This window comes from Pituophis catenifer, unplaced genomic scaffold (assembly GCF_029215685.1).
Source record: "Pituophis catenifer annectens isolate HBS135680 unplaced genomic scaffold, rPitCat1.0.hap2 SCAF_9, whole genome shotgun sequence".
Lineage (NCBI taxonomy): Eukaryota > Metazoa > Chordata > Lepidosauria > Squamata > Colubridae > Pituophis > Pituophis catenifer.
This window is the reverse complement of record NW_027256889.1, coordinates 23,472,083-23,485,337: the sequence shown is the minus strand read 5'-3', so window position 1 is coordinate 23,485,337 and position 13,255 is coordinate 23,472,083. Positions and strand designations below refer to the sequence as shown.

General features: G+C 39.7%; 1 protein-coding gene across 1 annotated transcript in view; it reads right to left on the bottom strand.

Annotated features, from left to right (window-relative positions):
- Positions 1-13,255, bottom strand: part of CSMD2 (CUB and Sushi multiple domains 2) — an 819,526-nt gene that overhangs the window by 538,155 nt on the left and 268,116 nt on the right. The gene's annotated exons all lie outside the window — the stretch shown is intronic.

Sequence of the window (13,255 nt, the reverse complement as noted above, 5' to 3'; positions counted from 1 at the left end):
TAGGAGATCAATCATTGCTTAGTTTGTCATTATATTTAAAAACCACTGACACTAATGGACTATCTGTATCAAAACTATGAGGCCAATGCTATTGTGGAATGGTAACTATTAGTGAACGATACTGATATTCAAGCATGATAACCTACTGTATGTCCACTGGGCTGCCACAGTTTCAATCTCACAGTTAGAACAAATGAAGTAATGTCCGTATTTTATTCCCCATAGTAATCACCACTGATTTCAGCAAGTTTGGAACTGTAAATTAAAGGTAAATTTTCCCTTGCACATACGTGCTAGTCCTTCCCGACTCTAGGGGGCGATGCTCATCTCCGTTTCAAAGCCAAAGAGCCAGTGTTGTCCAAAGACATCTCTGTGGTCATGTGGCCGGCATGACTAAACGCCAAAGGCGCACGGAACGCTGTTACCTTCCCACCAAAGGTGGTCCCTATTTTTCTACTTGCATTTTTGACATGCTTTCGAACTGCTAGGTTGGCAGAAGCTGGGACAAGTAATGGGAGCTCACCCCATTATACGGCACTAGGGATTTGAACCTCTGAATTGCCAATCTTTTGATCAACAAGATCAGCATCTTAGCCACTGCTCAGTAAAATTTATTTATATATTATTTATTTGTAAAATTTATTAGCCACCCATCTTATATAAAACCTAATAATATATATACAATATTATAAAAATGAACCTTGCTAAAAAGATGAGGGAAGGAATATGATGAGAAGGGGAGGGGGTGGGATCTGTGGATAATATTTCAACTACTCCCAATCTGAAACCCCTCCATTGGAGCCCCAAGCCAACTGGCAGAGCCAGGACTTTAACCTCTTATGGAAGGTAAGGAGGGTTGGAGCTGACTTCATTTGGGGGAGTAAGATGTTCCAAAGAGCAGGAGAAAATGATAATGATTTCTCATACAGATTTCCCGGGCAGTTGCTCTTGTTCAAATCATTACTGAAATCTCAATGATAAATCTCAATAATAATGAGATTTTTTAAATGAAATAATCACTTTTGTCATCTAATTTTATTAGAGTTTGCACTGCTTAATAGTGGTGGTTATAAACCTAATCTTGCATAGCTTCTTCTCCGATAATATTACACTACTAACCAGATCATACAAAACATTTGCCAGACCAATTCTCGAATACAGCTCATCTATCTGGAACCTGCACTGCGTATCGGACATTAATATAATTGAGCGTGTCCAGAAATATTTCCCAAGAAGAGTCCTCCACTCCTCTGCTTGCAACAAAACACCTTATGCCACTAGACTCCAAATTTTGGGCTTAGACAACTTAGAACTACACCGACTTCAGTCTGACTAAGCATAGTACATAAAATTATCTGCTACAATGTCCTATCTGTCAATGAATACTTCAGCTTCAACCACAACAATACATGAGCACACAATAGATACAAACTCAAGGTAAACCATTCCAAACTCAATTGCAGAAAATATGACTTCAGTAACAGAGTGGCCAAGGCCTGGAATGAACTACCTGACTCTGTGGTTTCTTCCCCAAACCCCCAAAACTTTAACCTTAGACTGTCTACTGTTGACCTCACCCCATTCCTAAGAGGTCTGTAAGGGGCGTGCATAAGAGCACCAGCGTGCCTACCGTCCCTGTCCTAATGTTTCCTCTATTTGAATCTATTTTATGTATTCAATTCATGCTTATACTTATATAAATTATCTAATACGTACTTGACAAAATAATAAATAAACTTAAAATATTACTGTTCAATTATACTTTACCTGAAGCAGTGGACTGCTGCAGAGGGTCATTCTGTAAAAGTCAGCTTGCAAAAACGTGAATGACCTTATGATAAGAGCACTTAAACTTGTTGGCACTCTTGATTAAGAATGAAAGCAAATAAACAAACAAACAACAAAAACCCTCCTGGATATCAAAGATCATTAGTGCAATATATCTGCAGATGAAGAAGCATGAAAGAAGAACATGATCTTTTATAACCCTAATCCCAAGTCTGTCTGAACATTGCCAACAATTATGTTGCTAGGCCCAAGTCATTGTCCTACCTACAATAGTGGCCAAAATTGTGGAAACCTTTTGGGAAAAATGCATTTTCTAAAACTAGCTAATAACACCACTTTTTTGGAGTAGTACCAGGGGTGGGTTCTACTTACCTTTACCACTGGTTCGCAACGGGATCATGTACTTGCTTCGCTTGCGCAAGTGCCTTGCTTCTGCACATGTGCAGATTGCTGATGATGATATCCGGGGCAGTGGGCGGGGCCTCCTGCCAGTTTTACTACCGGTTGTGAACCGGTCCGCATTGGGGGCAACCCACCATTGAGTACTACCATAAACTTATATATCAATGGAAAGATCATTTAATCAAGAACATAATGAAATAACTTTTATGAAGGATTTGCTATTAGAATAGCAGTGACAATATAAAGAAGAAAAATGAAACACGTAGAAAAAATGAGAAAAGCAAAAATGATCACCATAGAAAAAACAAGATATACAAAAATTATCACCACGTCAGTTAATACTTAGTTGGGTAACCTTTAGCATGAATTACGGCCTTACAATGTCTTCCCATGGAGTGAACCAATTCTTTTAGTTCTGCAGCTGTTATCATGTGAAACCAAGATTGAAGGGTTGCTTCTATTATCTGGGTTTTATTGCTGGGTCGCTTCTGACTAACAAGTTTATTTAGTCGGCTCCATAGATTTTCCATTGGGTTAAGGTCTGGGCTATTCCCAGGCCATTCCAGCAGTGGAATAGGATTATATTGAAACTCCAAAAAAAAAAAAAAAGTGGCGTTATTAGCCAAATAACTCAAAAATACACTTTTCTCAAAAGGTTTCCTCAATTTTGGCCACTACTGTAGGTCCCTCAGGATGGTTCTAACATGGATTCTCTGGTTAGCACCCTTTACAGCCACAACTAAAGAACAGGAAGGAGATAGTTGGATCAACTGATTTCTATGTCCTGCTGTCTATCTGAAAAGTAAGCTGCTGTCAGAGCTGTGTTAATTTTTAATGATTTAATTTGACTTGCTGACTTGATAGGTGTTAGGAAATGATTTTACCTAACTTGTTGGGTTGGCAATATATAAACCATCAATGTAGCTTTAAGACTGCTGTATTGCATCATACGGTGTCCTGATTGGTTAGCTCTGTAGCCAATCTCCTTAAGAGGGAGCTAGAAACATGGTTTGTTTCTCTTTGATTCTCTTTACTGTTGTTTGCTGTGGTTGCTACTGTTTATGTGTATGACTGCAACGACTGGTAAGAAGACATTATTATTGGATTATCCCTGGACTATTGTTTTACTATCTACTACTTTATCTGTGTATGACTTGGACTGTTTATTGGACTGTGCCTTATTACTATTTCCTGAAAGTAAACACAACTCAGTGTATCTCTGTGTTGGCTGTGTTATTTCCTAACTACTCTCAATCACTTTCATGTGCACACCCTTGCTACTCAAGGGTTGCTCTGCAAATTCCTTAACAATAGGTTGTTTCTTATTACTGCATTCTGTGCACGGTATGAAGGGTTGGTCTTTCTTTTCTTTACAGAGGAAGTTAGCTCGTGCAATGAAAGACAGAACATTGGCAGATGCTCATTGCTAAATATATATAGGAATGAATACATTTCACCCTTTAGGATTTTGCCCAGGTTTTTACCCCTCTTTGAAATATACTGCAAATGTAAATTGGCTTTTTTCTCAAAACATCTTGGTTTACCCCTTTCATAAGTACTATGGTAGTAGCAGGCAACACTTTTAGAATGCAGAGGAATAACCCATCCACCCATGCAACAATTAAAAAATAAATAATTTTAAAAAGCCCTTGTCAGTAAAGCTGAAAACATTTACTATTCGGGAAAGAACATTGGAACCTCTGCTTGTCACAGGTTATCTTCCTTGTACAAGCTGCTTCTATTAACACAAAGCTATTAGAGCAAATAAAGGAGGAGGATCAAGTGAAGAGAAGCACAGGCAGGAAGATAAAGAGAAACGAAGAATTAATTTGGGTTACTTGTAGTAGTCTGTCACTTCTGCATGTTTGAGGGCCAGCAAAGCTCTACGCTATTGAGAGGTGCCAGCAAAACCTGTTAACTTTGCAATGCACACTACAAAATGATGTTTTAGGTGTATTAGTTAACAAGCACTTACACTTTACCCTTACACTTTATGATATAGTAAATTGCCTCTGAGTTGAGTTCAGCTCCTGGTAGCTTCATGGACTTGTCCGTAATACAGAATACATCTTCTAAGACAGTGTTGGCGAACCTTTTCAGCACCAAATGCCAAAATGGGAGAGCACGCATGTATGAACACATGCGTACCAGAAACTGAAAGAGAAGCTGCTCAGTGCACATGTGCATGCTGGGAAGATGATATTTGGGTTTCTGGTGCGTGCATAAGCACCTGACCAGCTGGTCTTTGAGCGTGCATGCACGCCAGAAACCAGGAGGCCAGGTGGCTAGTGCACATGCACACCGGGTGGCTGCTGTTCCAGTTTCTGGTGCACCCGCGCATGTGAAGACCAGCTGGCTGGTATGCCGGAACCCGAAAGAGTCAAATTTCTAAGTCAAATTTCTGCTACTGGTTCTCCAGAACCTGGATTTCACCCCTGAAGCAGGGAGTGGTCTAGATCAGTGGTGAGACAGGAAGAAAAGTGCTGATCTGCTCTATGTTTCTCTTCCTTCCTTCTGCAGAAAGTGTAGAAATGATAGAAAATGAATCACTCCTTTGAACCTTTCCCTATTTTGCCCCATGCTTTCAACTCCACCTCATTGAGCCCAGTGTGCTACAGTACTCTCTCAACTCCTGCTATTCTCTTACTGAATTGAACAAAGTGCTAAATTCTCATGGATGATTACTACTTCTTATTTGATTGCTCTGCCTGCAAGCTTTGAAAATCCTTTGTGCTATCTTCCCCATAAACTGTTAGGTACTTATTATTTGATTAACCTTATACCATTAGTCTAAAATTATTAGTTAACACATTGTATGGTTATTCATTATAGTTCTATTTTTGGAGCGCATAAGCCTGTTTAATAACCTATGATCCTGAAAGACCGGGCTCTGTGGGATGGCCAGTTCATAATAGCAATATAGTAATTAGCAATATATTCCAAGGGGATGTAGCATTGCATATCAACTGCTAGGGATTAGGCCTTTGCTAAATTGGAGACATTCTTAGTTTGGTGCTACTCTTGCTTTTCTGGATTCTGAATGGCCGAGTCTATCCTCCCTCAGGGGCAATGCAGTTATAAGCTGAAACTTAAGATGCTGAGCGCTTAGTGATTTTAGAAGATTGCATTCTTCTAATAATGGAGCTAGTGGCAAAGAATTGGAAGCAAAATGGTCCCTCAAACCTCAAGGTTGATCCATAAGGCTATCCCAAAATATTCAGAATCTGCCACATCTGGAACGCAACTATGTTCATTAATGTTTATGGCTCAGTAGTGAATAAAGTACATTGCTCCGTTTTCTATATTTATTTGCAAATACAGAATTCTCTCATCAGCAGCTTTGTCCAGGAATTTAAGAATAGAATAGAATAGAATAGAATAGAATAGAATAGAATAGAATAGAATAGAATAGAATAGAATAGAATAGAATAGAATAGAATAGAATAGAATTTTATTGGCCAAGTGTGATTGGACACACAAGGAATTTATCTTGGTGCATATGCTCTCAGGGTACATAAAAGAAAAGATATGTTCATCAAGAATCATAAGGTACAACACTTATTGATAGTCATAGGGAAACAGTCAATATAAATCTTAAGGATACCAGCAACAAGGTTACAGTCATACAGTCTTAAGTGGGAGGAGATGGGTGGTGGGAACAATGACAAGATTAATAGTAGTGCAAACTTAGTAAATAGTTTTGACAGTGTTGAAGGAATTATTTGTTTAGCAGAGTGATGGCGTTCGGGAAAAAACTGTTCTTGTGTCTAGTTGTTCTGGTGTGCAGTGCTCTATAGCGTCGTTTTGAGGGTAGGAGTTGAAACAGTTTACGTCCAGGATGCGAAGGGTCTGTAAATATTTTCACAGCCCTCTTTTTGACTCGTGGAGTATACAGGTCCTCCATGGAAAGCAGATGAAAAGAGAACAGCTAATTGCCCCCAAATGTTTGAGTCAACATTTGTCATCCATTATTCAGGTGACTTATTGCCTTCTAGGTCATGATGACAAACATACCCAATAGTTAGTTGTGAGTTGCAGGCCAAGTTAGAGAAGGTTGAAAAAGAGAATGCCAGAAAAGCTGCCGTCAAGAGGAGCCACTCTGTAGATAGATATTAAATATTTGGATCGAACAGAAGGATGTCATCTATTAAATGCTTGGAGCCTGAGTGTGTTATGAACAGTGTGCAGAACGGTTGCCTTCAACTCTAGAAGGAAAAATGCTCCCTGTTTAACTCAGATTTCTTCAGAATATCTATTACTTAACTGTGGTAAGACAATTGAAATAAGCTGTCAGACCTTTGAGATAGGTGTTGTCTGAAATTCCTGTGTTGCCAGCTAAATTAGAAGTGGCAAGATGGATATTGAGCAGGAGAACATTAAAGGAGGTGCCAGGGCTGAATCAAACAGCATCATGTTTATTTAAATTGTTTCCACTAATTACAGCACCAGGGGTCTCTTCCCTATTGCTACCGAGAACACAAGCAGCAGGAGCAGTCTCCAGAATTCTCTAGTTATATAAATGTTAAAAATACACAAATTTTACTCACAAGGGGGTTGTTTTCATTGAGCAAGTTGTATGGCCCTGCAAACTTTCTTTTCCCCCTGCACCCCCAGAGTTGCTCAGCTGAGGCGTCAGCAAAGAGAGGTTTGAATTAAGAGGGAAATAATTATCTAATTGAGACACATTACGGCATCAGGGTAGAAATGTGGAGACTGTTGAGTTGTAGTCCCATTGTAAGTACAAAGCCAGCTGAGTGACCTTGAGCCAGTATTTTTCTCTCTGTCATAGGAAAGGAGGCATTGGCAATCCACTTCTCAAATCTTGCCAAAAATACTGCAGGGACCTGTGCAGACAATCTCCAAGAATCAGACGTGATTGAACAGAAGCTACAGCAAAATGTTTGTTATCTCGCAACTTGCGAAAGTAATCAGGAAGAGCCAGCTTGTCTAATCAGCCTCTCTCCCCAGTATTAATTAAAGATGCTGGTCAATCACAGGACAAAAGGCCAGACCAGGAAACAGAGCCCACCTGAAATACTGGGACTCTATTTGATAAATACTACAGTAAAAGAATCTCGAAAGTTTCATAGCACTGTTCCTTCCTTCCCTGTTCTACTAGAGCAGAAGTCAGCAACCATAAACACTCAAGGAGCCACAAAAGTCCTAACCAGAAGCCACTGTTCAATTCTGGAGCTGACCGGAAGTCTGGTTCTCCCATCATAGTTTCCTCCTAGCACGGTGTCCTTTTTCTTCTGCTGACCGGAAGTCCAGTTTCCCCACCATAGAGTCTTCTCCTAGCACGGTGTCCTTTTTCCTCTGCTGACTGGAAGTCCAGTTTCCCCACCATAGAGTCTCCTCCTAGCATGGTGTCTTTTTTCCTCTGCTGATCAGAAGTCCAGTTTCCCCACCATAGAGTCTCCACCTAGCGCGGCATCCTTTTTCCTCTACCTATCCTAACTGAAAGCCCTATCAATTATGGAGCTGGCCAGCAACAGGGAGCCGCAGCAGAAGGATGAAAGAGCCACATGCAGCTCCAGAGCCACGAGTTGCTGACCCCTGTACTAGAGGGAATCATGGCGGAGTTTCTTTCTAACATTTTCTACTTTTCCTGGACGTAATTTATGTTTTCCTAACTGATGCATTCCTTCTTCAAGGTCATCTCTGTGGTTTTCAACAAAGATAAATATATTGCAAAAACACAGGCAGACGTGTACTGGGGCCATAACAGCTGCTAGTTGAAAATTATTCTAATTACAGCCCAGTGAGATTCTTGAAACAACTCGAATTATCAAAAGGGCCTAGAAAAGATTTCCCTGAACTCAATCATTCCAGATGTTTGGCCAGTAGCTGTAGCATTTCCCTGTAAAGTCAGTAAGAATAGGAACTGGAATTTACAGGGGATCTAAGTAGATGGAGAGGCAATATTATTTTTCCGTTGGTGTTCTTACAGTTTCTCTTTAGAACTATAACAACAGTTATTTTCAAAGCAATTATAAGTGCTTTGGTTCATTAAGGGGAAAATCTATAGTTGAATAATGCCTTTCTGTTAAGTAAAGTAGATTCCAGCTTGAATCTGGTGATATGATAAGTGTATGTGGGAATGACTTTGGGAGATGGAGCAGGGCAGGGAGGGGGAGGTGCTGCCTAGGGAATTAAGAGATAAGAGAGGGCATATCTTGCAACTGCATAACAGACAGGGAAAGAAACTCAGAAACGAACCTCCCTAATTTCTCAGATTTTAAAGGTGATGGTCGGATACTTGTACTTTCAGACTTGCAAGATTGTGTTAATGTAGCTTTACCATCGAGCAGAATTAGCTAATCTGGTTGTGTTTCCTGTCTGGTATAATGGGGAAGGCTGACATCAAGTCTAATCATACAAATCTCCTACCACCTCATTTCTAGCCTGAGAAGTTGGGGACAGTCCCTTTGAGCCTCTTGCCCCACTCACTATCTAGCTAAGGGCTATGTTCAGGGGTAAAATCCAGCAGGTTCTAACAGGTTCTGGAGAACCAGTAGAGGAAATTTTGAACAGTTCGGAGAACCAGCAAATACCACCTCTGGCTGGCCCCAGAGTGGGGAGGGAATGGAGATTTTGCAATATCCTTCCCCCAGGAGTGGGGGGGGGGAATGGGGATTTTGCAATATTCTTCCCCTGTCACGCCCACCAAGCCATGCCCACCAAGCCACACCACACCACGCCTACCAAGCCACGCCCACAGAACCGGTAGTAAAAAAAGTTGGATTTCACCACTGGCTATGTTGTCTTTTAACATTCCTTATAGGTAGCACCTCTTTGCCCTATCTCCCAAGGTCATTCCCACATACTATCACAAAGACATTTTTGTGTCATTTTCTTGGGAATGATACAGACATTGTTTGCCATTATTTATTTTTGGGATATTTTTTTTTAACCTGCTCTTAGGAATTCCTGATAGTTGTCTATCCATACACCAATCAGGTCTGCTCTTTCTAACTTTTCAAAATCAACTACGTCTGCTTGGATGGTGCCACCTTCTTTGACAAAATTGTTCTTAAAACCGATCAAATTGGCCCGAGAACTCAAGAACTCTGTGTCAAGATAGCAGATTAGAAAAAAAGTGAGGAGGAAGAAAACCTATCGCTGAATTTAGAATCATCACATTGTTTGAAGAAGTCCTGAATATTCTTTGGAGATGCAAATTGGTTTTCAAAAAGTATTAAGTCAGGGGTGAAATCCAACAGGTTATGACAGGTTCTGGAGAATCAGTAGCAGAAATTTTGAGTAGTTTGGAGAACTGGCAATTACCACCTCTGGCTGGCCCCAGAGTGGGGTGGGAATGGAGATTTTGCAATATCCTTCCCCTGCCACACCCACCAAGCCACACCACGCCCACCAAGCCACGCCCACAGAACCAGTAGTAAAAAAAATTGAATTTTATCACTGTATTAAGTGCTTCTTCTGCAGGCAGAAATTTAGACCATTGCAATGCCTGCCAAACACGTGCATGTCTGACTTTTCTAGGACTATTAGTAACTGACTAGCTTACATAGTTAATAAATCATGGTAATGAAACCATGGTTCAATACATGGGTGGACAAAGCCAATAAAACTTGTGCTAAAAGTAAAAGAAAGTAAAATATCAGAGTAGGGAATGTCTCCATGGTTGGGGTTAAAATGTTGAAATGAAGATAAAATATCTGGGAATCTGGATCACTGTAAGGTATTCCTCCTTAAAAGAGGACAATTATAACCCATTATTACAAAAAATAAAACAGGATATAGATAGATGGAAGAAACTAAAATTATCCTTTACAGGTAAGATCTCAGCGATTAAAATGAATATTCTTCCTAAAATCATATTTCTGTTTCAAACCATTCCGGTGAACCTGGATAAAAAATATTTTCTAGATTTGGAAAGGAAGGTGCGAGATTTTTTGTGGGAAGGGAAGAAGGCAAGAATTGCATATAAAACGCTGCAAGGGAAAAGAAACATGGGCGGCTTCGGATTACCGGATTGGCAATTATATCAGAACGCGGCCAAATTAGTATGGATCAAAGATTGGGTCACACTACAAAATAAGAGAATTCTGACATTAGAAGGCCATGATCTACAGGCAGGCTGGCACGCTTATCTATGGGGTCCAAAGAATAAAAAGAAATTACATTTTCACAGACACAAATTAAGAGAGACTTTGATCCAAACATGGGAAGAAATTAGACAAAGATTTTATACCAAAATTCCGATTTGGCTTTCAATTACAGAGGCATTGCTTGCTGCTAATAAAAGGGATATTGGAAAATTTGGCACGTACAAAGACATACTAGATAGAAATGGTACCCTTAGACCTCGAGAAACTTTAAATAATCAAGGCTTTAATTTGGACTGGTGGAGTTACATGTAGATAAGCTCTAGATATCAAAAAGATAGGGATCAATTTGGGATAGAGATGAAGTATAACAATTTAGAGAAAATTATCCTGGGAATGGAAAAGAAAATGCTAGCCAGATTCTATAACCTCTTATTAGGCGAAGACAGAGCAGAAGGGATAGCGAGGAACCAACTAAGCATTTGGGAAAAAAACATTGGCCACAGATTAAATTTTAATGATTGGGAGGAGGCCTGGAATAGAAATTATAATTTTACTAAATCTGTTACTTATAGGGAGAACCACTACAAAATATTTCACAGATGGTATCTAGCCCCAGCTAGATTAGCAAAAATATTTTCTAATGCCTCAGGAATTTGTTGGAAGTGTGGAAAGGAGATTGGCACCTTCTTTCATATGTGGTGGTCCTGCTCAGAGACAAAGAAGTTCTGGACAAAAATACGAACCTGGCTGCAGGAAATAGTAGAAGAAGATATAGAATTTTCTCCAGAAGTTTTCCTATTGGGAATGACGGGAGACGGGTTCTCTAAGGACAAGACACAACTAATAATACATATCATAACAGCGGCCAGATTAACCTTCGCAAAATATTGGAAGGATAAACAAGTCCCTCCAGAGGTGATTATAATAAATAAAATTTTGGAATGTGCAGAAATGGCGAAATTAACCAGTATGCTCAAAGATGAGGAAAATTCAAAATTTAAGGCAGTATGGCAAAGGTGGTACATATGGTGGAATAATAGAATATGACTATAAGGATATACCTATTTCTAAAAATGATTAATAATAATGATTGATTTGAAAATACTTACTGTGTATAAATTGTATATATGTAATTGCACGATACCTCAGATGTTACCTGAGATTTGATATTTTATTTTTTTAAAAAAAACCTTTTTTAAAACTCAATAAAGTATTATTAAAAAAAAAATGTTGAAATGACAGCTACAACCTCATAGTCAAAAATCCACCACTTTTTTTTACATACAGTACAATCAGTGGTGAAATCCAATTTTTTTTTACTACCAGTTCTATGGCTTGGTGGACATGGTGTGGCTTGGTGGGTGTGGCTTGGTGGACATGGCAGGGGAAGGATATTGAAAAATCTTCATTCCCACCCCACTCTGGGGCTAGCCAGAGTGGTATTTGCCAGTTCTCTGAACTGCTCAAAATTTCCGCATACCAGTTCTCTGAACTGCTTAAAGTTTCCGCTACCGATTCTCTGAACTGTTCAAAATTTCCGCTACTAGTTCTCCAAACTGCTCAAAATTTCCACTACCAGTTCTCCTAACTGCTCAAAATTTTCGCATACTGGTTCTCAGAACTGCTTAAAATTTCCACTACCGGTTTTCAAGAACCTGTCAAAACCTCCTGGATTTCACCCCTGAGTACAATGTAAGGGGCTTTCATCACATGGTTGTAGCCACAATCTTTACTTTTGGAGAGTCCCTCACAGACCCATCTAACATGGGAGCTGATAAATGTCTTAATCAAATGATAGTAAAAACAATGACTATTTGATGTTAGCCAAAATCAAAATGAAGATGACTCAAATCCAACGTAGATCACAGCTTTCTTTCTTTCTTTTTTAATTAAAAAAAAACCAATTAAGTGTTGATATTCAGTTCTGACTCTTATTTCAATGAAAGCTCCTTTGTGGAAATCATACCACAACATTCAACAACATCAGAACCAGTTTTTAATGAACAGAAGCCAGCTGGCCTTTTCAGAATAATTGTCCCCTTTCTTCTTGGAACTTTAATTTAAAAATCCCTTTTAAAAAATAACAGTTTTTCATTGATGAATTTCTTCTAATTTTATGAACTTAGCTTTAATTTATTGTTGGAAAAATATTGCAGTTCCTTTTAACTGAATAAAACAAACAAACACATGTTTATGTGTGGATAAATACAAGTGTATACACAAGCTTATAGATATGAAATGTTTAAGCCTCAAGTGTTATAAGCAACTCTCTCTATGAAGTTAGGGCAGATGATTTTAAGGAGATAATGCATATTTTACATAGTTAACGGCCAATAAATGTTTTCAACTTTTTGGGCTGTGACAAGTACAGATCTCCAAGGCTGTGCTCAAATGGGTGGACAACATGCTTGGATCTGTGAGATCCTCAACCTACAGCTTATTATTTTAAAGATTTGTATGGCTGCCCATCGTAAAGCACAATTATTGTACATAGCAATAGCATTTAGACCAGTGGTGAAATCCCAATTTTTTTACTACTGATTCTGTGGGTGTGGCTTGGCGGGCATGGTGTGGTTTGGTGGGCGTGGCTTGGTGGGCGTGGCAGGGGAAGGATACTGCCAAATCTCCATTCCCACCCCACTCCATGGGAAGGATACTGCAAAATCTCCATTCCCATCCCACTCCAGGGTTGCCCCGGTGGAGGGTTGTCCTGGTTCGGACCGGTTCACAAGAACTGGTAGTAAAACCGGCAGGAGGCTTCGCTCACAGACCTGGACATCATCATAAGTGATTTGCACATGCGCAGAAGAGCACGTATGGGCATGATGCTAACCAGTAGTAAAGGTAAGTAGAACGCAACACTGAAGGATACTGCAAAATCCCTATTCCTTCCCCACTCCTGGGGGAAGGATACTGCAAAATCTCCATTCCCAGCCCATTCTGGGGCCAGCCAGAGACTGTATTTGCCAGTTCTCCAAACTGCTCAAATTTTC